We start from the raw sequence: 25,627 nt of genomic DNA, 5'->3' as shown, positions 1-25,627 counted from the left end.
TAAAATAAAATCTTTTGCTTCCCCCAAAACCCTTCCAAACTCCCCAAAGCAATTTCCTAAGAGAAATTCCATGTTTTTGCAGGCTCTTGTGATGCCGTGCCCTGTGAGTTATCCTCCACAAACTTGTAAACAGCTGTCGGATTTGATGTAGAAATGGGAGAGGGAGGAACTCGTGTTACCGTTGTGTCAGATGCAGCGAGGCGTCTTCTGGTCTCTTTAGATAGACCCGTTAAAAGCTTCTCTTAGCATCTCTTCTGTGACTTCAGTTTGTTAAGGTAAGAAATGCTAAAATAGTCTTATTAAAGCCTGGAAATGAAGAAAACCCTCAATAGATGTGGCAGACTTTAAGCTGTGGATCCATAGCCAGCAAAGTGCATAATATCTACTGAACTGGAGGTGCCTCCCCTTGGCTCTTCCATCTGAGCGATATGCTTCAGCACGTGTTTAACTTCCCCTAAATCCATGCGGAAGGCAAGCGTGTGCTAAGTGTCGAGCTGGATTGAGACTTAATCCCTCCCGAGGTAAAAGATTGCAGATCACCCACCAAAATCTCCTTCCTTCCCACCACGCCTTCTCCCCTGGCACCCGGGAGAAAACCCAGGCTGCTGAGATTTGGGGTTGTGTTGCTAAATTCAGAGTAAAATCATCTCCTGTTGTTTTTTCCCCACCTGTGCCCCGGTCAGGCTGCACCACCGCATCTCGCTCCCAGGCTCCTGCTGCCTTTGGGGACCGGAGCGAGGATGCTCTTCTCCGCGGGTAGAGCAGTCCCGTCGCATCGTGGTTCGGGGGCTGCACCCGTCACCCTCTGCATCTCGGGCTGATGTGCGCTACCTGGGCTTGGGTGCTGGGTCTCCACGGGTGGGAAGGATGGAGGAGCTCGGTGGGCTCAGCCTGTGGCTCTTCTCATCTTCCCGTAGCTGGGTTGGAAATGCAGCAGCACTTACCGGCTGTGCTAATCAGAAATAATGTGCGGCTTAATAGAACTTCTCCATTAAAAGGTTTTGGAAATAATATATAAAATGAATGGTTCACGCGGCGAGTTTCAAATGGCTGGGGAGGGACGGGAGCCCCGGCTAACCCGCAGACCTCCGGCACCACGCATACAGTCACGCTACACCTAAAACTGAAGCTGGGAATTGGTTTTGATTTTTATTTAAAATTCAAATGTCTGATGTTCTTAAATTGAACAAATGATATTTTAAAAAAATATATCAGGCTCCAACATCTGCAGATTATGATTTGCATTTTGAAATTGGCTGCTTGAATTGAACAAGGATGAATACTGTCACTCTTCTTTTATTCGCTCAGTTTATTTAATGAAATGCTAGAGGTCAACCCTTTGTCCTTAAATTAGTTACTATAAAAATCTTTTTGTACTTTTCTGCTTGTTATGATGTCTTCTAAGCAGAAGAAAAGGTTGCCGTTAATTATGTCTTTGTTGAATATGGATATCTATTCATAGTTAGTTAAACAGTTTCAAATAAAATTAGCATTGAGCAACTCTAAGGCCAGCTTTAGGTTGGTTATCAAGAATTTTTTGCTAAGAGAATGCTCTTCTGCAAGTGTGCATTATCTAATATATTCAGCTTTCAGTTGCTAATTTTTTTTCCAGATGAAGATGGGCTTAATTGAGGTTGTGCTTTTAAGTTTGTAGAGCTCTTCAGCATCTCATACAAAAGCATCTAGAGGCTTTTCATTTGTCTTGAGTATGTTTTAGATGTACAAATATTATTTACTTTAAACTCTAAATCAAAAGGCGCACTGTAACTATTTTAAATAAAACATTATTCTCTGCTGAAATATATATAAATTCAAAGCGGGACTTTTTTTTTCATTATCACTTAATTTATTTGAAAGAGCTGCTATTAACAAATTTTAGGATAATATTGAAATAGCAGTTTAGTAGCTGGTCTCAAACAGGCATTTAGTAATGTAATTTACTTGTCAAAGATAGGGGATGTATATTAACGTTAAGATATAGCTTCAGTTTCATGTCTAACTCTTAGCTAAGTGCCATTTTGAATAGGGCTTTAAAGATTAAACTGCGTTAGTTTTTTAGAAAGGTCTCAATATACGATAAAGCTAAATTTTTCAATAATAGCCGCGTTGGGTGGCTGTCTCTTTTGTGACGGGGTTTGGTTTGTCCTATTTTATTTCCCGGTCTCAGTCGGTGGTGCCACCTGCAGTTACCGGGGCAGCTCCCGGGGCAGCGATGGCTTTCGGAGGGTGATGGGGGGCTGCAGGGTGGGTGCAGCCTCCCCCATCCCGGGGAGGTCCCCGAGCCCTGGATGGCCCTTGCTGGGGGGGGGCACTCCACAACCCCACCGGATGGGGCCCGCTGCCTGGACCGTGCCCCAGGGACCTGGCAAAAAAATCCTCCGCTCTTACTCGACCCCAGAAACGTTTCTTAACGGACCCTAACAAAGCGAGCCACCCTGCTGCCGCGGCGGGGCACCCAAGCTCTGAGAGGGGCTGCTGCGGGTGCCCGGGTGGGTTGGGGGGCAGCGGCGTGGGGGGGACCCACCTGCCCTAGCCCCCTTATTTTTAAGGGGCTGTATGGACCAGCGCGGATGGGCCATCGTTAGCCCTTGGTTGTCCGGCCCCAAGCCAGAGAATAGCGCGCTGGGTATTTGGAAACGGGGAGGAGTAGGGGATGGAGAGAGGAGAAAAAGCTACGAGCGAAAAAGAAGATAATTAGGAAAAGTAATAAGAAAATATAAACGTGGTAGCGGAGGATTAGTCCTAGTCATTGGAAATGCAAATGAACTCCATGCTCGCTCGCTCCCAACATCTTTTTTCTAAGCTTGTATTTCAGAAAGGATTTTTCTCTCGGTTTTTTTTCCCCCTTTACCTTCTCCTCAGTGCAACAGCACTGCTTTCCCAGCAGCATTAAATATTCTCGGAGACGAGACTGTAACCTTGTAATGCTTTTAGGTATAATATACATATTTTTTTCATTTTAAATGCTAGCTCATAATGACATTGTGAAGTAGGGATCCCGAGTCAGCCTTATTATCATGGTGTCTCCTTGAGCTGAACCTCTGAGAAATGTGAAGGGGAGACCTTTTGGAATGAACAAATCCTTTAGCTGCCTATAATTATTTATTAAAATAGGCTACTGGGATAAAGGACGGGGAGGGGGAGGGAGGAGCCGGCATTCCTTTCCCTGTACGTCCCTCCATGCAGATATATGTATGTATACATATCTAGCAACCAAGTGAAGCGATTGCAATGTCCAAGCCCTGTATTTCAGAAATATAAAATAACAGATGCGCGGAAGGAAAAGATAAAACACGAACAGATGACGTGTTTTTACGAAGCGAAAGGAAAATGCTGCGTCCTGACCGTGGAGAGAGCACCCCGAGCGCTGGGGATTTTCATGTAAATGCCTGGCGCCAGGTTGGGGGGAATGCCGTTCTGTACCTGTACTTATGGCTCCATGTGAAAAGGAAAATAGGGATGGGATCGATGTTTTTCCTACTGTGTGCGAGAGTGGTGAAAGAGAAACCATCCTGCTTCGTTTGCTGGTCTGGGTAAAAGCAAAAAAAAAAAAAAACCAAAAAAAAACCACCAAAAAACCCCCAAGCAAACAAATAAAAAACCAAAAAACAAACAACAAACCTGGCTGTCATTTTATTTCACGAATTGCATTGATTGCTGCAGATTTATCTGACTTCGTTAATCGGCCAAACCAGCACGTGTTAGCTTTGTGCTCTTGAGTATTACAGAAGTAACGTAACCCTCTCTCTACATCTTGAGAAATTTTATAAACTTAGCAGGTTATTAAAAAAAAAAAAATCTTTGGGGTCAACTTTCCACTTGTGCCTTTAGCTCTTGAACAAGTACTTTTATGGTTTCTTCTAATATATGGGATTTATCTGCAGCTCTGTGAAGAGCTTTTAAATTTAATCCAGCGTTGAAGTAGTAATTTGTTGCTAGCGCTTTATAACAGGCTTTTCTTTTAACTTTCCCGGGATGCGGGCTCTTTGTGCGGGCTAATCTGTGATACACAATGCCAATCTGCTCGGGGTATCTCGGGTTTGGACCTCAGATGTCCTTAAAATACGAGGAACGAAAGTTGGCGGGTGTTATGATCGGAATGGTAAGATGGGAATTGTCTGGCAGCGGCGCTTGGGGGGTGGTTTGGGGGGGGGGGCTGCACCCATCGGCAGCTCGGAAAGCCCCGGCACCGTCGTGATTCCTATTGCACGGGCGTTACGTTCGTAACTTGGTCAGGAGCTGAGCTTTTTTCACGTGTGTGTACAGAGCTGTCGGTGTATATAATTTATAGGAGCTCCTGCAGCTTTTCTGGAAAGTCTGTAATTTTTTTCAGTCCGCTTGGATAATCACTTTTTAAATCCATTTTAAAATTCCTCTTATAGTTGGTAGTAACATGTTTGGTTTTTTTTTTTTTCCCCTGGAGGAGGCAGTGGTATAGGCTGTCCATATTTATCCCCCTCCGAGAGGGGAAAAAAATCATGATAATAGAAAAGAATCTTTAACCAACTGTTTATTTTAACTGAAGTATACACAATTTTTAAAATAATTTTTAGAGCATGAGTTTCACCATTCTGCCTTACAGATGCACATCTTCCTCTTTTTTTATTAAAAACAGTATTTTTGATCCCAGATGATTAATGAGTATTTTATTCCAGATACAAAAACATATTGGGGATATGTTTGGACATAGTATAAGCATGTGAAATAATGCACAACAAATATGAAATAGTCTCTCATAAATAAAGATACCAAAGCCACAGTATTAAAAATGGGAGTAGCTCTGCCCGCCTCCCTTTTATCAGGAACGTTTCTAAACTAAACTGATATTACAGGAGACTTTTTGGCAGCTACGGCTTAGGCAAGAAATGCTGATGTATTTACGTGAATTATATCTGTACTTTATATTTTTATGTCTGGGGAAAAAAATGATACCTTTTATACATTGTGTAAATTTGCTCCTGAGGCACAACATACATCATATTTTTGCTTCTCTTACAGTCCTGTTAAAAATGTACGTTTGGGAGCTCCGTGCACCCAAATCTCGTCCTGGTCCCTACCAAACAGAGGGAATTACCCTGTGTCGTCGCTGCCGGGTCCTTCTGCCTTTTTCCTGCCAGCTACACGGTTGCACAGGAGTTAATTAATTACAGACCAAACCGTACGTTTCCAAAAGGGCGAAGCGCAGCCCAGAAATATTTTTGAGCCATAAAGCGGGGAACTTGCAGGTACAGCAGCACGTGTGGAGGTTTATAGGGATGATTTAGTGAATATGAGAACATATTTTGTGCTCCATTGTTTAGACTCAAGAAGGCATAAAATCTTTAACATCTATTTATCATGTAGCTATTTTAATGTAAACATTTGTCTATTTGGATGAAGTGTTTTCATTATTAAGCTAATTTCCACATGTTTCAGATAGACTGATGAGTTCGAAGCAGAGCACTTGCTGATGAGAAACGAAATTCTGCCTCGGCTCAGCCTGCTGTCAGATACATCTTCATTAGTTTTTGTCATTCACCGATGGCAAATGCTCTATAAATGAGATGACGATCAGGTCCGCCTTGATAACTTGCCTTATCTCATTAGTTTTCACATCAAAGTTAATCAGCAATGTGAATTGTAATTGCTGGAAGAGACAATGCAATAGATCACTCGGCCTTTTTTTTCTGTATGGCATCTTGAAACATCAGCAGGCTGGTGTGAGTAGATAGGCTCAGAAAGAAAATGATGTGGAAAGCATAATAAGCAAGCTGCTCAGAATTAATGAGCTTACCCAATAAGAAAAGAATAACCAATCAATGTGAGTTGGGCAAATATAATTTAGGAATAATTGCTTGATTGGTTGTCTATAGTAGACTGATTTGACCACACACAAGGATTAAGAATTAAGATGTCAAGGCAAAAAATAATTTGGCAACTGAGGGCATGTAATTTTTTGTTTCCTTCCCTTTATGACTGAGAGAGATTGCTGTTTGATATGTTATTCCCCAAGAATGAAAACATTAGCTAGACACACACTGGTGGGGTTTTTTTTTTCCTTTATGCTTCTTTTATAATACAAGCTCTTTCAAACCTCACTGGGGATATTTCAGTACGGGACATTAAAAATGAATAGAGTAAAAAAAAAAAAGTCTTCATTTGTAAGCTTTGCATTGAAAAGAGCTGGGAGTTGGAAGGTGCTGTGCACAAAATGCTGGTTTCTGGCAAAATGACGTGCCTGGGTGTTTGCAAAGCCCAGCCATTACTTGGTCCAAATCTGAAACACAATTCTTGCAGTACGCACGCTTTTAATATAATTTTCCCCACAGCCATTGGCCAATTAGTAAAGAACCCTTATATTCTTCTATCTAAACTATGGGGAAGGTTCAGCCAGAAGGTAAATTTGCTTTGATCTACATTACACCTAATTGAGTCACCACCAATGTCTCTATCCCAACATCAAGAAATGTGAAAATGTTAGATTATTTCACTGGGGATTAAACCTAATTTTCGCGTGTTCTGCATTAACCTATTAGGCTGACTCATCTGCATTGCTAATATGGCTCAGGCAGCTGTCACTGTTAAAGAAAAACATGATCATGCAATCCTTGAATGAATGATTCCAGCTCTGATTAGTGTTAGTGAAGTTAGCTGAGCCCTGGTGATAAGGCAGGAAAATTCCCAGGTTGCCAATAGCTTTGAAAATTATCAGTCTGTGGGCAAAAATGTACCTCGCGGCTCGCAGGCCTCCCTCCAAAGGCGACATTATTTAAGGCTGTCTTTTTCGGCTGCTTGCATAAACGTGTTTGCTTCTTTTAAGGGGCTGATGCCAGGGGTACGTATTAAAATGCTAATGGGAAACAACCTGAGTGCAGCCCGGCGTGGAAAGCGGGAGGTTTTTCCCTGCCCGGGTGCATTAGCTTTTGGGTTTAAATGGCATTTCCAGAGGGGAGCGGCGGCGGAGATGCCAGACCAGCTCCAGCCAGGAGAAGGGGCTTGCGGGAGCTGCCCGCCGGCCCCTCCGGCCAGCACGGACCACCGCACCGCACCATGTCTGTGCCTCTCACAGCCCCGCTCTTTGTTCACAGGGTGGCAGGCACTGCCGTCATCTCAAGCCGTTCCTTATTTCTTTCTATCAGTCAGATTTAAATAGTAAAAAAAAAAAAAAAAAAAGCAACAATGACACATCCCCTTGAGATGGGAGAAATTTAGGAATGAGTTAGCCTCCTAGCAATAGAGCCAGGAGCCAATTTAATCCGATTAGTGCCTCCCGACAATAGATGCTCCTAACCCATTGTGGACAGAAGCTTTCACTTTATTTGTTTCTATTAGCCAAGAATCCGAGATATCGGAAAAGTGGAATTTTGCCCCATCAGATCGCTCAGATGATCAACAAAAAAACAAATTGAGGAAAATAGTCTAATGTGTCAATATTTATCTTTTGGCCCTAATTGTCTGCGGAGAGGACTCGTTGAGTGCGCAAAGTTTGCAGCTCCAGTTTATCTGTGTGCTCTTGAGTCTCCCCATTGTATGGATATAGTGGCAGCTCCTCACAATGTAATGATGTTTAAGAAGGGCAGTAACTGCAGAGGCATAATAAAGGCATTTTAATGGAAAAAGACTTGCAGTTGTCAACCAAACTGCAATGCTTGATAGAAAATGTAAAAGGGCTTTAAACTGATATATATATTTTTATATAAATTTACAGTTTCTTTGTGAATACACTTACTGCAGGTTTAGGCAGAGGCTCATTCCCATTGAATTTGATAGCAAGAAACTCATTTTCAAATACTTTTGAATGCATTCTCCTCTCTGCCAGACCGAAGCCCATCGTGGCATTGATGTAATTTACTACCAGCAGCATAAACCGGCATCAGTGGTGGCTCCCCTCCCTATGTATGTTATGTCTGTGGCATCCCTTTGACAAGGAAATGCCGCACCTGGGCTTGGTGTGGTACCACTGGAGGGATCTTCTCTGCCATCTGCACCAAAGGACTCACCTCCAGTCTGGGTGAAGCCACCCCTGGCATCAGGCTTCGTGCCGATCCTCGAGGACCCTCCAGAAAGCACTGACCCGCTAACAATTTCCTCCCCTCGATGACTTTTCAAGGTCTGCTAGGTATCTGTTTTTTAATCAGCGCGGCACATGAATCGGTTCATTATAGCACAAATGTTCCCCCAAGGCTGCTGTGAAATGCTTCACACAAATCTGGCCTGGGCTACGCGGGGGAGATTTTTTTTTTTTAATTAATTGACTACACTTGTAGCGTCATCAAAGTAGGAAACCCAGTTGGTTTGCAAAGACCTGGTTTACCACAATGCTACGTTGGCCTATTTCATTTTGCTCTTTGTGAGAAGTGGGACACCCTTCGGTGCTGCTCTGCTCTTCTGAAACCCCCGTAGCTGCAATGCCATCAAAACAGCCGAGGAAGGCAGGCTGTCTGGGAATGCCACATCTTAAATATCTGAGCCTCGCGGGCAGTGAAGGGCAGGATTCATGTCAGCCACAGCCATCCAGGGCGTGTGGTGGGTTTGCAGAGCCTGGAGACAGACACCGAGGTCTGCAGAGGGGGACCTGTCCCCTCTCTGGATGGGTCCCCTCTGCCACCTTTTCACCACCCAGGGGTTTAGACACCCTTAAATAGTGACAGCCCTGCACTGCTGCTGGTGCAGGGGTGGGTTGTGATTCTTCCTAGCCTGACCCTGATGAGATCTTGTGATTTCATCCTTCCCAGCCTGAACCCGCCAGATCCTGCTGATGGGCACCCCTACATGTGAAATAACAAGTGACCTGTCACATGAAAAGCAATGACGTTTGAGGATTTAAAGGAAAACACTGTTCTGTACAGCGATGATTCACTTGTGATGCTCACACAGTATTGCTGGAGCAGAGTTTTGTAGGATTTAAAAAAAAAAAAAGCATTAGATTGTTGTATTAGATATGGTTAAAAGTGTTATAAAACCTCATTGTTCTGGCAGTCAACCAGCCAGAAATCTCCTTCAGGTGTCTTATTTTATAATTGTTCCCTATGAAATCTATTACCACTTTGTCTTAAAGCTTGTTCTGGCAGGTGCTTTCACAGGTGGGACACTGCCCTTGCCCCTGCCATCTACAGCTCAGAGCTGCATTTCGGGATCCCCTCGGTGTGTTCCCCGAGGGTCAGCAGTGCTGTCATTAAAACGCAACCCCCAGAGCCCTGGGCTGGGACGGAGAAGTACTAACTGCAGAATGAGGAATACCACAGAAAATGGCATAGCGAGGTATTTAGTAAAACCAAGAGGAATAGGAGGAGAGGGACATTGGGCACCAGGAGCCCTCCCCTGCCCTGAGGGGCCTCCCTGGGGACCCCACCCTGGGCCAGGAGTGCTGGTCAGGGCAGCTGGACCTGGCCATGCCCTTGGGCTCCCGGCACCAGGGATGTGCAGTGCAGACCCTTGAGCTTTGGGGTTTTAGCCTGAAGTGCTGAGTTATTTGCTGTATGGAAAAGTACTGATCCTCTGAAAAGACCTATGCCACCTGGCAAAGGTGCTAAATTGCAATTTGGGAGAGGTGTGTTTTAACATCACAGGCTCCTTAAATAGCTGCAGACTAGAATTTCATCCTTCTGGCCTAAATCCTTTAAGGCAATTGTTGATTCTGCAGGTGGAGAGTGAATTTGGGGGGGGGGGGACAGCTCTCCCCAGGGCAGTTGGGTTAGCACCCTTCCCTCTGCTCTCCTCCCCAGGTGGATGCTGCCCTGTGAGCAACAGCCCTGTGTTGGGAAAGAGGATCAGGGTGAATTATTCCCCATAGCTACCCCAGAAAAAAGCTCCAGAGGTAGGTACTCTTATCTTAGAGGGAGAAAAAAAATCCCATTTTGTTACGGTGATTGGCTCCAGGTGTCAACTGAGCAAACTCAGGAAAAGCTGCAGTTATTCCAGAGTACATGTCCACGTGCAGAATATTCTGGAACAGGTATTTCACTTTAAATTCATGCCCCATCTTATTCCAGAATATTTTCCCCGTGTGGAGGAGCACTTAGCTGGGGTCTCTGCTTGCTGCCGTACTAGTGATAAGATGGATTGGCTGATCTAATAGGTCTTTTCAATCTCTGATTTTGAAAGCTAAGATTGGGAAATTAATTTCAGAAAGGTCAAAACAGAGCAAGGCTATCCTGCTGCTGTGTGATGGATCCTATTTTTTTTAAATCTATCTATTGAAGAAAAGGTTAGTTATTCAGCATCCTGCAAAAAAAAGAAATAAATAAACCAAGCAGAGGGAATACAAAAAGTGTATAGATCTGCTGACCCATTCGCAATCTTCAGTTAATGAAAATGCCGGGGAACAGGAGTGGTAAGAGCCTGCCGAGCTGGGAGGCGCTGACCCCGCGGCTGCTGGAAGCGGAATGCTCCCAGCCCCGAACCCCCCCCGATCACAATGCACGTGCCTGCGGGGCTGCCCAAGGGGCTTAGGAGCGGCAGCAGGAGCCCTGCCGGCATCGGCGCCCGCGCCGCCACAGTGCTGCGATGGCCGAAGCGTGGGAGGTCTGCTTCCACCTCTCTCCTCTGGTGGGTGGCTGGTGGGTTCACTGGGGTTTTTTTAAGGGCGGTTTTCGGAAATGCTGAGCAAATCCCAGTGGCGTTAACTAAAAATCCAGCTTGAGACGTAGGGCTGTCAGAAAGGGTCAGGGGCGTCGTTCTGGGTTCACTCAAGTCACGGAGAGGTTTTGGGAGCCACATCGTAAGTTAGTGGAAAGCTGGTCGTGTTTTTCAGTGAGAAAAGAAAACACAAAAGAAAAAGGGGGAAGAAAAATCAAAAACAAAGGCTTCACATAGATATTTCCCTTCTTTTTATTAATTTTCTTCCACTGTGCAAGCCAGACAGTAAAATTAAAAATAAATTGCTTCAGGTTTTTTTAAAAACCAGGAAATCATGGGGAGAGAAAATGGGCCACTTGGGGGGGAATCACTTCTTAATTAAAAAGAAAATAGATTTTTTTTTTTAATTGGTTTGCTTTTTCTTTTTTTTTTGCCTCTCCACCTGGTATATTCAGTAAACTGCTGAGCCGGCCCTTCCTCTCTGCCCGCTTCTGTTCTTACGGATGAATATGTGATGTTGCAATTTTTGGAAGCAGGGAGAAATTAATCGTTTTCGGTAGCACTGGTTAAAACCTTGTCCTGCCCTAACTGCACTTTGTACGTCGTGCCGTGCCTCGAGGCTAACACGTGGCGAGAGTCCCAGGGTGAAGCCAGGCAGCTGCTGTTGCTGCGTATCGATGTGCAGCTCCACATCCTCGTGGGGAGGAGGGTGCGGACAAAAGGTGGGAAGCCTGGGAAGCTGATGCAAAAAGCGAGGGGCTGTTGCAGGGTGGGTAGCTGACAGCGACGTGCTGAGGCAGCTGAGAAATGAAATTCAGCTAGCGACGCACCTTTCCCTTTTTTGTTAAGGACAAAATATACCGTAAGTGCTAACTTGGCTCTCCTCTGAGCTAACTGAAGGAATTCTGCCGATTGCTCTGGAGATGGGATCCTGTCTTGAATACCTAGCCACAGCAGTGTTAATTAACACACTCATCTCAGCTTTAATTCACCCTCCAACCTGTATGAGCCAATCTCAGTTTAAAGTTCACTCTTTACAGGCAAATATTAAACCCGTATACGTTTGGGGTCGTACCCATATGGTAGCATGTTTCATATCCATTACTGAAGCTCTCCATTTCTTGCTCGTGCATTTTCCTGTTGCTTTCTGCAATCAGTTATACAAAAACAATACAGCAATACATGGGCAAAATAAACAAGTATCTCCAGTTGAGGATTATGTTAATAAATTCAGTAATAAATGACAATTATTAGTCAATATATACAAATGACTTAATTCTTTTAACGCATCAAGCAACACTGGAGATAAAGTATAACTTGGGAAATTGGTTGCATATTTCATTCTGAACAGGAAATGTGAAGAAAAATGTCAGAGCAAGCAAACACATCTGGCTCATTAACGTGATTATCTTTTCCCAGTAAAGAATCTCAAGCAGATTTGAATGGACACCAGAGCATCTCTATAAATCAGATTTAGCTCCCCACAGCAAGTGCTGGGGAAGCTGCCAGGCATCAGTTAACCTGTCCTTTGCAATGTTTTTCTCGCTGCTAATTCCAAAAACATTGGAGTGATTCACATGTAAAGACGTTTCCATAGTCCCAAATACATCCTGCTTCCCAAACTTGATACTGGAACTAAGCATGGATTAATCTTCTGGCGTCCAGTGAAAAAATAGGAACTTAAGTCTCTGTAAGTAGAAAAATAGATATTTTACTGACTTAGGATGAACGTTGGCTTAAATGGAGGAATCTGTCCCGTGGGAAAAAATGAGGGCACATATATGCCTTATCATATATATGGTATAACATTGGGGGTATTTGATTGACATGGGGAGTATGCGGTTGGCTAGGGAAGGCTTCTCTTAACGCATTTGTAGGGGTGTGCACGTGGTCCAGAAGGCCTTCGGGGTTGCGGTTTTTTTGGTATTAATACATACACGCGTAGATGCAGCTCAGCAGGCTTTTAGAAAGGCTTTTGTAGGGACGTGTGTGTGGTCCGTTGACAGTGAAGAGACGCCGGCTCCGAGAGCATCTCTCCATCCCGCAGGGACTCGCCATGCAGCAGCGTTCCCGCAGGACGATTTAGCCCTGGGAGCTGTGGCTTTCCCTCTTGCGTCAGGGGCTGGGAGAGGAAAGGGGATGCACTTGGCATGTGACATGGCAAGGTCATTCATCTGAAAAATTATTAACAAGACTTTTTATTATCTATGATCCATATAAACGTCTTCCTCAGCAGAGGAGTGTTCAGCCAAATTATGTCAATTCTCCACGTCTGTGCACAACGCCAAGAGAAGACGTTTATTTCAGTCATGAGTGATAAAAAAGAAATCCGGCTCCATGCCGTGGCTTAGGACAGCATCTCACGGAATTAGTCTGAAACCAGACCTGGCCTCTAAAATGTACTTTAAAAAAATTGACACCTGGAGATGCGTGCTCTCATGTGATGTTTCCGAAGGCAAACGGTATTATCTTTTCCAGTACCACCTGTGCACCCCACCGCCTGTCAGGAGCTGTGAGATCTGGCTCGAGCAAGGCAACCATGGGAGCTTGGAGCCGCCGGACCAAAGGGAGCGACCGTGCGGAGGGATGCGGGTGGAGGGAAGCGGCTCATTGCTGGACTCGCTGGGGATGCTCGCCTGACCCTGTCGCAGCACCCGTAACCGCAGGGACTCCCCTGCCTGCAGGGGGTGATGGGATGGGGTACCTGTCAACACCCTCACTTAATTACAGCGCGTCCTTTATGTGCAGCCTGCTTGCAAAGTTTCACTGAGCTTTGGCTATTTGGAAAATCTCTGGGTTTCTGCGGGTAGGATAGTTTGCATAAAAAAAGAATGATATGGCTATTCCTTCAAGCACTTGGCTTTAAATTATCTTCTGTTTGAAAATTTTCAAGCAAAAACATTAACTCAAGGCTAACTGAGAGGAGGTGCTGCAGGTTGGAGGCAGGACGCTTTTTTCATGCGAGTCAGAGATGTTGACTCTTTACCAGTGTGTAAACGGGACTTGTTCCTTCCTCGCTGCGGAGATGGGGCCGGGACTGTCACAAATCAGAATTTTTCCAACGTTTTCTGCCCTTGTAATTTTTTTTTTTAAAAGCCCTTATGTTATGCAGAAGCTAAGCAGAGTTCTCGTATCTCGGGATTTGTTCCTATAGCTTCTAGGGAAGTTTTTCCCAAATGCTCGTTTTCTTCCCCTATTAAAGTGCACTCTTACCTGAGAGAGGATCTAGGTGTTTGATACTTGGGCTTAGAGTCACAAAGGCATTTAGGGCTTCGTATCCCTCTGGTTTTTTTCATGTGTCGTAGACTTTTGTGAATTCAATCACTTGCTTAAACATAGTGTTTATATAGTAATTTGAATTTTTTATTATTTATATAATAATTTCACATTAAACATGCACTTGTAGCAAATTTGCATAAGGAAATGTAGTGATTCTTGGTGCAGGAGTGCCTGCGGGGTCCCCGAAGGTGTGGAAGGAGCAGGCAGAGCTCTTCCCGCAGGGACTGTCCTGCCTATGCGTGTGGAGGGGAATCCTCCTCCATCACTGCCGTGGCGGTGCCCCCGCTCTCGCCCGGACCACGCCGGCTGTCCCACCTGCGCGGTGCATTTGAATGCCTTGCACGTGAGGTTCTCGCCGAGGGCAACGGGTGAGATACCACAAATGGCGTAACCCTGTTGGTCGGCAGAGCGGGGGGCGAGCACGAGGCAGGGTGTGAGCTCCCCGAGCGGGTGTCGCTGCCGCAGCACGTGCCAGCACATGGCTCGAGTCGCTCCTCGGGTCCAGCCCCAAGCGATTTTCCTGTGCAGAGGAGCCCGGCTCCATCGCAGTCCCGCACCCCTTCCTCCTGGCTTCGTCCTCCACCGTGCCGAGGGGAGGGAGAGGAAGGGTGGTAAAGGCAAATAACCTGCATTTCTAGGAAGCAGAATAATAGATGCACTGTAGGAACTGTAGTTAAAGCCGAGGTGCTGCTCTTCCCCTCCGCTGCAGAGCAGATGTTGAAATATTGCCATCGCCGGCTGCGCGGGAGTTGGTGGAGCTGCAGCCAGCAGCCTGTGGATGCTGTGGGTCTCCCCCACTCATCCTGCCGCGCGTGGGAGACACCATTAACTGGCTTCTAGGAGATGGTGTCCGGGGCAGATCCCAAAGAGCCCCGGGTTCGGCCAGTCGGGTGCGTTCCCTTGGCCGAGGATCCCGGTACCGGCGCTGGCCACAGGGCTGGCGTTCGAGCCGCGGGTCCTTAACCTCCAGTGAATCCCGGGAACACCGGGGGGAATAGCTCTAAACCCCATTTAAATAGGGAGCAGGGGGGAGGGAGAGGGGAACATTTATTAACATCTAATCCTGTTAAGATTTTCTACACCATATGTCTGAGCAACAGAACATGTGAAATGTGTACTAATTACTCCTGCCTGTGTCATGTGTGTATATTCTATATGCAGTCCCTGACCTTTTTGTTAATAACTTCACATTATATTCATTGACCTGAAACAAATTGAATTCAGTGGCACTCACTCAAGAATTGAATTACATAGTCGTCTTAATTGGTCTCTTATTTAAATGTGGAAAAGTAACAGTTTACCACCTGTAATTTTTTTTTTTTCCTTAAGAAATTCCTGCGGAGAGCGCGTGTGTGCGTGCACACGTGCTGGGGCTGTGTCTGGGGGAGAATTATCATGGAAAACCCAAGCCTGCCGTGCGCCGCAGAGCGGAAAACTCCCCACAAAAGTTTTGTCCGTCCAAAGCAAAACCATTTGTAAAAGTCTGTAAAAGCACCTGAATAATCTCCCCTCCTGGGGGGAAAGGGCAGCACCCGGGGCACGCTGCCCCCCAGCTCCCGGGAGCCCCCACGCCAGGCGAGCATCTCCGCTCATCTCTGCTCAGTGCCGATTCCCCACGAGCTGCCTGTCCCCCACCTCTGCCAGGTCCCATCCCCAGCCTCATCATCTGCTCCCGAGCGCAGAAAGCCGAGGTGGGGAGCTGCGGGGTGCCTCGCCTGCCGGCAGCCGTCCCGGGAACGCCAGCCCGCGGAGGATCCTCGCCCGCCATGGAGGAGATAGGGGCTGGCTGAAATTTCTGCTTTGCTTTTATTCTTCCGATGCCGAGTTAATTGCCAAAGCCACAAAGAGGAGACTTACTCTTTACTTACTATATTTAACTTAAAAATGCAAATGTTATTAGTGTCCCGATCATTGATAAGAGCGCCTTTGTGCCATGCTTTAACCTCTATTAGGGGGGATTATGAGAACGTATCCACATTGGCATTTTCTAAGTGTCACTATGACAGCACTTGCTGCACAAATGCCTGGCTGTCACACTGAGGTTTATCACTAGGTTTTTTCCTCCGAATGCAGACTAATAAGCCCAGAAATTACAATTGCCTCCCTGCCGAATCTGTGATAGGCGGAAATAATGATATCAGTGCCCTGCTAATCTCCTTGCCTCCGCGCTTGGCACCATCCTATTGAGTCACCTGTCATACGCCGCTTTGATGAGGCGAATTCAATCTCTCAGCTATAATGACAATGGAGCCATTTTAATGTTTGGAAATGATTATGTGAAGGTTTCTCTTTGCTCTGTCTTGGCAAGCAAACCAGGTCAGTGTTCAGGCTGTGTCTCCTGCCGCCGCTAACGACTTGGAAGGAGCCAGGCTGTATGAAGTGAATATGCCAAGTTATTAGAAAGGAGATGCTGAAGGCAGCTTCGTGGGGGGAGACTCTTTTTATTTCCTTTTCACAGCAAAACATGAGCCTGAGAAGATGCTTTATACGTGTGAGCATCTCGCATGCCTACGTGGTCGCCAGCAGCAGCATACTGGGGTGCGTGTGCTCTGCATGCTGCATGCACACAGCTGCAGGCACCTCGCAGCACCCCTGGGTGCCCCCAAGCACGGGTGTCCTGTGGCTGCCGTGTTATCCTCGGTGCTTTGTATGCTTTTCCAGCACTAGTACCGAGGCTGCTACTCCAGGATGGGTGCGAGGAGGGATGCAGGCACGTCCCCAGCCCCAACAGCGCGGTGCTGCATGCACAGCTCGGTCCTCGGTAGCTTGTTGGGTAAAGCGCGATGCAACAGCGGACCGGGAGCGGGCGAGGCACCCCCTTGTCTCGCGGGGCAAAGCCCGGTGCGTGCTGGCGATGCTTGGCCATGCCAGTGGCCAGCTGGTTCGTCACCGGCGGGTTGCTCCCTTGTACGTTCAATGCACCACGTTGGGTAACTGTAGTTAATGTGCCTGTACTGGAGGGCAGGGCTGGCTGCTGAATTTGCCTTCAGAAAAATCTCCAAGCTCTTGAAGAGGGTTTCTGCTGCTCAGCATCGCTGGGTAGGAGCTGTCCTGATTTTGGCTTATCTTTATTTACCAGCCCAAAGGACAAATGAGCAGCACTGCAGGGGGGGCTGGAGCAGGGGTGCCGGCTCAGGGCACCGCAGGACCAGCCGGGCAAGCCATGAATGGGCCATCGCCTGGGGTGTCATCTTTTTCTTTAAAAATTCAAGCTCAGAGCAACTTCCCTTTCCTTGGACTGTGATTTGTCAGGGATCGTAAAGGCAAGAAAATGTGCCCAGGTAGAAAAAAACTTTCTGCCCAGCCCATTGTATGCAAAATGCACTTGCGAATCTCTGCGTTTGCACAACAGGCTGCAGGGAGCTTAAACTCTGTCTAACTTAAAAAAACAAGCACCCAAACCTGTTAGAAGACATGGTTAGTCCCTCCAGTCTGATGTGTTGGGATAATAAATGGGGAAGTGAGCTGATCTGCTGCCAGAGGGGTGGTGAGGAGATGCACGCAGGGGGCAGGCTGGGCAGCGATGGAGAGTCCCCCGCGAGGTGCGGGGTGTCACACGCGTGATTCCTACCCGTGTGTTGATTTCAATTTTGTGGTAGAGAAACTGAACGTCTTCCCTTCTCAAGTGGCTCTGTCTCTAATGTCAGTGGTCTCTGAAAACAGGTCTCACCCTAGGTGCAGAGTGTGTTGCCGTTAAACATGAGCTGAAATGCTTTATTTATTTGTTTTAATGTAAAAGGAAAATAACTACATTTCTTCAAGCTGTCGGAGGTCCCAAATTCACAGGGGAATGCATCTTCAGACTTAATGAGGTTTTAAAGTTACCTTGGAGAAGCACAGGGTCCGTCAGAGCCCACAGCTGGAATTTCATTGGTTGGAGTGAAATTTGGGGGCTCTCCACGCCGCCGGGGCTGCCTCCCGGGTGGTCTCTCCCTGGCTTCTCTCTGGCAAGGTCATTTGGGATGTGGGCAACATGGATGTGGCCCGATCCTGCAGAGACGTGAGAGTCCCGGCTGGAAGCGGTGCTTCTCGTGCGGTCTCCGTTGTCGTCCCTCCGTGCGAGGCTTCCCCGGCTCTCAGCCCATCCTCTGGCACTGAGGTGCGGTACCCCCCAGGGCCGGGCAAGGGACGCTGCACCTGGTGGGCTGGGGGCTTTTCTTCGTCATCTTCCTGCTGGCGTTCGCTGCCGGGTTATTAGTATTTATTAATATGACATTAATTTTCTGAAAACTTGACCAACTCTTTGATAAGGGAGGAATAAAGAAGTAGAATTTCAGGTGTCAAGCTTTTATTAACGAAAGTGTTCAAGGCCATCTCTGGATGGATATTACAGGCTGCTTTCACTCTGCTCTTCAGTTTATGAAAAGCAATTGTTTAGCTGTATAGAGAGTATAGAGCAGAATCAAATTGACCTGCGTAATACAGAAAGTAGCACTGAGCCCATTTAACTAAGGGTCCTTTGAAAGAAATCTTTTTTATTATAGATGAGTGCTGAAATTATTTCAAGGAAGTGATTATCTGGCTAATAATTTTAAATGCATCAGTGACTTCCGTGTGTAACGTTACGGCAGCCCAAGGCAGCAGATTTGGAGATAGGCTTAACGCACGGCAAGCAGCACGGTGACACAAATGCTCAGGGCCGTTCCCCCCAGTATTTATTTTTAGGGATGCTCCTGGTAGGAGCCCTGCCCTGTGCAGTCATTCTGGTAGGGATGAAGTTGGTGGGGATGGGTGCTTGGATGGGATGGGTGCTTGGATGTCAGTGTTTGGGGTACGGGGGTCCTCTGGTTTTGGTTACATCCTTGCGAGCCCGGGGGAGCCCGTCTCGGGGCTGGCTTCGCCCCGCGCTTCTGGGCAGCCTTGGGATGCACAAGCCCCACGCGTGCCTGCATAGCGGGGGGCTCGGCGCTGCCACCCCCCCACACCTCCACATCTCCCTTAATTAAGGCAGCCAATCTAATTAGGGCGGCGCCCCGCCGCAGCCGCCCCGTGGGGGCGCATCAAAGCCCGCGTGGGGCGCACGTGGGGGGCGGCGCGCTGGCAGCGCAATTACCCAAGTTAAGAAAACATCCCTGTAATTAGCGAGGCAACTCTAAGCACAAGGAATGGAAATTAGTCACAGCGCAATAAATTAGTCGGTGCATATATTACGTGCCGTGAGCACCCCGGGGGCCTCCTGTTTGCAAGGCTTTGGTTTGCAACCCCATGCCTCTCAATAAAGCATTCATCCCTAGGTGATTATGTTCTAGCAAAAGGAGTTTTTAACTGAATTACAAATTTTCTTTTCTAATTCTTTTGTAGGCGGAATTGGGATCCCTCACTTTTTTCTCCTCTTTTTTTTTTTTTTTTTTTTTTTTGAAGGTCCGGGGAGCAAAGCTGCTTCCCTCCCCCTTCAGCTAATAATTAATTTTCAGCTTTTCAGGGTACTTCAAGACCCTGCATTGTTTGCTTTAATTAGGAGCAGTAGTTAAGGAACTATTTCAAAATCCCTCCCCAATTTTGAACTATTTTAGCTGTCGTTTCTTTACTGGGGAAAGAAAAGGGGAGGGCAAAGCAGGAAATTGGACTGTAGCAGCACATAACATTTGCATCAAAATAATACAGCCGGCAACAGAAAATCACAATCACATCACTCAGAAGGAAGGAACAGAATACAAATTAAAGGAATAATGTAAATTTTTTGCCATTAAGCTTCAATGACCATTTGAAATGGTGCAAGGCACAAAGGTTTTGATGAGCATCATCCAGTTTGATTATTCATACTTGTGCTTCTGCTTGAATTAAAGTAGGAGTGCTAGAGCCTGTTAAAGCAAAATATTTGAATTGGTAGTGAACTCTCACCTTTACTTGCATCCATTTACTTTTCAAATGAATACCAGATAAGTTAGTGCATTTTATAATCAGCCTGTTTTCCAGTGAGTGCTGTCATTACATACCAATTTCTTTTAGAAGTGCTTCCTAAGAAACATTAAATACTTACAAATAAGGATCTGTCCATCACTGGCAGCAATCCTATTTGAGCAGCGTTAGGCAACTCGGGCAGGTTGCGTGCCCTCCCTTTGATGGTTGTGTGCACGACTTCTCTGGCCAACGCGTGCGGCTGCCACCCCTGTTAAACCCTGCTCGTTAGCTGCCCGATGGGCTCCGCTCCCCACCGGGCTCCACGCAAACACCCTGCCCATTTGCAAACACCCTGCCAGTTTGCAAACACCCTGCCCGGCCAACGCGTGCCCTTGCCTTGCTGCTTGTGGGGTGACCCGCTTTCAATCTAAAGAGTGATATTTTATTTTATTTTATTTTTATTTAGGTAGCATCACCACCTTCTCTGAAAAACAGAGCTGGGTCCACAGCCCGCAGAAGGACACGTCTGAAAGGAGCCTGGTTTCAAAGGGAAGAGCTGCCCAAGGCTCAGGGAAGGCCCATAGCAAAGGCTGAGCCAACTGGTCCCGCCGATGGAGGTGCGTCTGGTGCGCAGGTGTTGCAGTCGTACACAGGAACATCCCTGGCTTTAACTAGCCAGATTTTCCATCAGCAGGTATGAGAAGAAAGAGCATTTTATCATTCGGAGGCGTAGCTGCCCACGGTCAGGAGGTATCCCTTGACTCCCGACCTGCAGGGTGGCACGGCATGGGGACGTCCTTTCCCAGGGCCGGGGCGGCAGTACAGCACCGTCACCCTGCACCCCAGAGCCACCCCGGGGCAGGGCTGTCCCGCTGCCCTGCGCCTGCTTTCTTCCCTGAGCGATCCCTGCCTTTAGCCTATTTCTAGCACTCATCATCAAGAAACACAGATCACTTGCGGGGGGAAAAACAATAGGAAAGAACAGTATTTAATAAGGTTTTCAGACACTGTGTTTGTTGCAAATAACAACGGATGCAGAGAAAAAGCAAGGAGCGTTAAGAAAAGACAATGTGGGGTAGCAGGAGCTAGCCCAGAGAAACTTCCCTGGGGGCCTGATTCTGACCGGCTTGAAGATGCTGACAAGTTTGCTGTTTACCTAAATGAGAGCAAAACTGGCCAGATGTTTGTTAACTATGAACTAAGAAGATATAGTAGGATTTAAAATTGAGCTTTTTGTAAAAGAAATATATTTTAAATTAACTCAGGCTTTCTCCTTTAAGAAAAAAAAAAATTCCCTGTATTCCAGTGGTCAGATTTCAGATTGCTTATATACAAATACTGGTCCAGATTTATAAACAGAGACAAGACAGCCCTGAGAGTTTATCAGCTTTGTGTGTGTTAACCTGCACACACAGACCTAGCGGATTACACCAGGTTACTAACGGTGTGGCTCACTCCTTAATAAAAAGTTTAAAAGGCAACCTTGGACTAGGTGATGCATTTAGCTTTTCCAGTTTCAGGGGCTGCTGGCACCAGCTGCTGCTTCCCACGTCTTCCACCTACACCAGGAACCTGCAGGCTCCTGCAAAGGCCTCTGTCGGAAGCCTTGCTCACTGTTCAAAATCACCGCGGCAAAAGCGTTTTGCTGCCTTCAGTACCTGTTATTGAAAAGATCTGCAGGGCCGGGCCAAGGAGTTGATGGAATTTTAATATTCTGATGCACTTTTTCACTGCGGGAAGGTGCTGTTGGCCGTGGGCTTTGGGAAAGCCCATGGGTTTTGGGAAAGCCCGAGGGTTTTGGGACAGCCCACTGCTGCAAGGAGAAAAAACCCAGGTCCCTGTTTTCCCATCTGTATTTACAGTCCCATGCTGGTGCTATCCATGAGTTTTTCCTGCCAGTCATTTGTATTGCTTGATCCCTAGGCTTTGGCCAGCCTCGGGCCAGGTTCGATGGCTGACTGAAGGCATGACCTGTTTTTACTCCCCGGTGGGTGCCGGCCGCAGCCTGCCGGAACAGGCAGGGCAGGCAGGGCTCTTCAGCAAGCACTGCTGAGGCACCGTGAGCTTAGCTTTGCTGCGCTGCCCTGGGCTTAGCAGGTTATTCCTAACGAGCAACAAGCTGACGACCCCACTTAGATACATCCTTCAACTCCATCCGCTCGGACATGTCAGCAGAGCTGGCAGCACCAGCAAGGACGATGTCGGTGACCGTGGATAGGGTGCTGGACAGCAATTATTTTGCTTTTCTGTTCTGGTGTGACTCGAGGAGCCCCGCACGCTTTGGTACCCAACGCACAGTGAAAGCGCAGCCGCTGACGTGGGGATCTCGCTGCCATGGACCCCGTGTCGCCTCCCCAGACTCCCTCTGACCTCGGCAGCACGCAGGCAGGGTCCGCTCCTGCCTGTCCGGGGCGGGTCTGCCCCTCCGCACGGGTTTGCAAACACCCCGTTGTTGGACAAACTGGGAGCTGCAGGATGTTTTACCCTGGTTCACTTTGGCGCTTTATAAAATGCCTTTTATTAAAATGAGGGGAAAAAAAATCAATGCAACTACACATCAAAAACAAACAAACCTCTGTTTTAGCAATTTTAAAGCAATCCATCAGAAGCCAATGAAGGCCAGGTTATTTAAATGATAAAGAACAGGGAATGAATGCATACCATTGTCTCTCCTGCTTTTTCCAAGGTGATCTGGGTTAAAACTGTGCTGTCAGGGTTAATTTTGAGCTGCTTTTCTTTTAAAAATAGTTTTTTCCTTATTGACACGGGGGCTGATTTATGTAATATCCATAATAATTCCCAGATTTCTGTAGATTACAAGGTTATCCCTATGAATGGCTCTGCTGGCAGGGGGACGGGGTCTTCCCCAGCGCAGGCTTCGATCCCGGCCTCCTGCCCCGCACCGATGGGGAGAGCAGGGTCCGGCCATCGCCGTTCGCTCTCCCACTCCCCTGGCACCTGCGGCTCTTCACTTCCCTCTTTAGTTAAGGATGCTTAATACACAGCGCTCTGGGTGCAATTAAAAACAAATAAAATGACGGCATGGAAAAGTGCAGCCCTGCTCTTTCCTTCCACTGTTTCCCCTTCTCTGTCTGGTTTTTGGGTCACCTTTTCAGCCCCCCCGCGGGGACTGTTTCTGGGGACCACCAGCACCAACCCCGCAGGAGCCCAGACCTGCTGCCCTCCTTCTGTCCCCCCTGCGTGGGAGGAGCAGGCGCCATCCTACGCACGTAGGGGGTCATGTCCGTGCACACGAGCCTGGAGGTGCCATGGGGTCTCTCCTGTCCCTGTCAGTAGTTTAATAAACCAGCTGAAGAAGAGACCAGATCAAGGTCCAGCTCTCCCAAAACAGGTCTCCCAAGCCTGAAAGACCGAGTCCTGGGGACGGGGAGCGATGCCTGCCGCCCTACCAGCCCTGAGCGGCAGCAAAACAAGGCTCTGACCCGTGAACGTCCTGAGATTTGAAATGGAGGTTTCCTCGTGTGTCAGTGCAGGGGCACCAGGCGCAGGAGTAGGGGACAAGACCAAGGGTGGGATGCCAGCAGCCAAGGCAGGCGAGGGAAGGTGCTTCTCTGCACTGCTGCCTCCCGTGCGTGCATGCATGCAGGACCAAAGAAAGCCTTTGGGAAGGTTTGTTACCTTGGGCTTGGCTGCTCCAGATTAGTTATCTCTCCATACTTATATTTTTTTCCTCCCCTCCTTGGGTTTCCCGCTGCTTCCTCCCTCCCCAGCACTTCAAAGTCCCGCTGTCTTTCCAGGCACTTTACCACGTCCTTGTTATCCGGACGTGAACTCCCCTAAGCTGCTCCGTTGTCCGCTGCCGTGCGTGTGGGCAATCACAAATTTATGATGATGCCGAGACTTTGGGGGGGAGAAAGGCGAGCGCATTTCTGCCACAAACTGCTGCTTTCAGGGATCATTCCACTCGACTGGCTGAGAAGAAAACTGCTCTGATAGAAACTATGTTATAATAGTTGGGAACTGGATGACAATGCCCTACCGACGGAGCTGATTTATTCTAATATGCCAGCGCGGGGAATTGGTATGCACCAAAGCAGAAAATGGAGCTGGCTTTTCAGAAGTGTTTAAAATCAAGCAGCTCTGGAGTCACCAACCGATTATTTAGGTAATCTTTCAGCGGCCAAGCAATCCCATTTCATTAAGGGCGGTGCTATTCTGCAAAGCAAATATTGCAGATGATCAAAATGAAGCTGCCTCTCTCCCATCGCTCCCATTAAACTTTAACTTTGCTTATCAGCTCCCTGCAAGGAAGCGATGTAAAGGTGCCGGTGCTACACAGGAGTACCTGGGAGCGACTCGGGGGAGAAAGTGGGGAAGTTTAAGAGCAGTGGCCTGAGTGATAATGAGAGGAATGACATATGTTACGGATTTACTCAGAAATTAAGAACATCTGCCTAGGTTTGCTTTAGGAAAAACAGAAATGAGGGGGCTGCGTGAAAGCGAGGGCTGGGCATCGCTGCCCGTGCTCGGGGCGAGGGACGCGAGAGTGGCGTGGGGTGACACAGGCACCGAAGGAGCGGTACTAGAATAAACCCAGCTCACCATGTCTGGGTGTTAGACATGGGCACCCCCTGCACGCACCCGTACCTCTGCATCTGTATGGCTGCAGTGCAAGCGCGTGCACCCCCTCGCTCTTCAATGTCTGTATCCCGTAGGTGGGCACGTAACATGATATTACTGATGTGTTATGGGGCAGCATGTATAATTTGTGCGCACATTTGCTTTTCCCCAGGACTTTTACCCCAGTGGAGACACAAGGCCTGGCAGAAGAGTGGCTGCTTGTGGCGGGCAGCGACTCCAAAGGCGTTAGCAAGGACAAGCTGCTCTGCTCGCTGGGAAGGGGAGAGGAGCTGCTGCCGGCTCAGCATCCACCCCCAGCACACGTTCTTGGGACATGTTTCTGGTGCACACGTCTCATTCTCAGAGGTGCCATGCCACTACCTCACACCGGCTTATTCTGTAAGGGAAAAAATAACCCCACTTGTGCAGGGAACAGCACTCCCCCATCCTCCGGGGCATGGCTTACAGCTGCCCACTGCTCTGGGAGCAGCAGAGGAGGGACGGGCAGCAGGCGGGAGGAACGGCTGCCAGTCCAGAGCGGCATTAGTTCCCACAGACAGGTCTCAGCTGGGAAGAGTGATCTCCAGCCCAGGTAATTTCTCAATCTCTTACCTTGGTTATTTTGAGGGAAGGGGATAGCACAGGGTTTAAAAGCAAGCCTGAGCACTGCTGATGTTGCTACCAAAGGAAAAAGAAGCGAGGGAGCTGAGAAGTGCTGTCATGAAGAGCTGAGCGGGGACGACGCATGATGGTATGTGCTGGGAAGGGCTTCTCGGGCTGAGGGGTGTCAAGGAGACATCCTGGAAGGGCTGGATGTCAGGTTTTGTTCAGGGGAGGTTTGCCATAATACGTTTTGACGGGTTTGAAATTGGTCCTACGGAGGCCAACAATGAGGGCGAGGAGAAAATCCCCTCCCCAGGCACCCACGTGCTGGCAGTGACCTGCCGCCCGGCCAATGTGGGGAGATAAGCGCTGCCAAGCTGTCACTCTTCCTGGCCGCATCCGCAGTTATTTCCAGTTATTTCGGCTTAGCAGCGAGAAGAGCCGGGGCTGCACCTCACGGGACTGGCTGCCAGTGGGAGGGGTCTCCGCCCTGGGGGAATTTAGAGAATTGGTTTAATTCTGGGTCTCCGATTTGGTTTTCTAGTGGAGGAGGTGAAGGTCATCGTGCAACCGGCCAGTCCGTGGGACCTCCCAAAGGCAGTGCATTGCCCGGCGCAGTAAACATCTTCCAGTTACTCCCGACAGCATCCCAACTGGATGCCATTTTGCAAAGCGATGTTTTACAATTATTCGGACACCAATTCACCCGGACACTAAAAAGCAATTATTGCATAGTTTTTTGTTACTCCGTTTTCCCCGGCGTACT

General features: G+C 47.8%; 1 long non-coding RNA gene across 1 annotated transcript in view; it reads left to right on the top strand.

The window, feature by feature from the left end:
• The window catches only part of LOC143158825 (uncharacterized), an 82,251-nt gene extending 57,249 nt beyond the window's left edge, over positions 1-25,002 (top strand). The window contains exons 2-3 of the long non-coding RNA XR_012995068.1: positions 20,144-20,371; positions 24,431-25,002. This is a non-coding gene — a long non-coding RNA (uncharacterized LOC143158825). The remainder of the gene's footprint in view (positions 1-20,143; positions 20,372-24,430) is intronic.
• The last annotated feature ends 625 nt before the right edge of the window (positions 25,003-25,627 follow it).

This window comes from Aptenodytes patagonicus, chromosome 3 (assembly GCF_965638725.1).
Source record: "Aptenodytes patagonicus chromosome 3, bAptPat1.pri.cur, whole genome shotgun sequence".
Lineage (NCBI taxonomy): Eukaryota > Metazoa > Chordata > Aves > Sphenisciformes > Spheniscidae > Aptenodytes > Aptenodytes patagonicus.
Note: the sequence above shows the minus strand (reverse complement) of the source record. Positions and strands in the feature narration are given on the sequence as shown.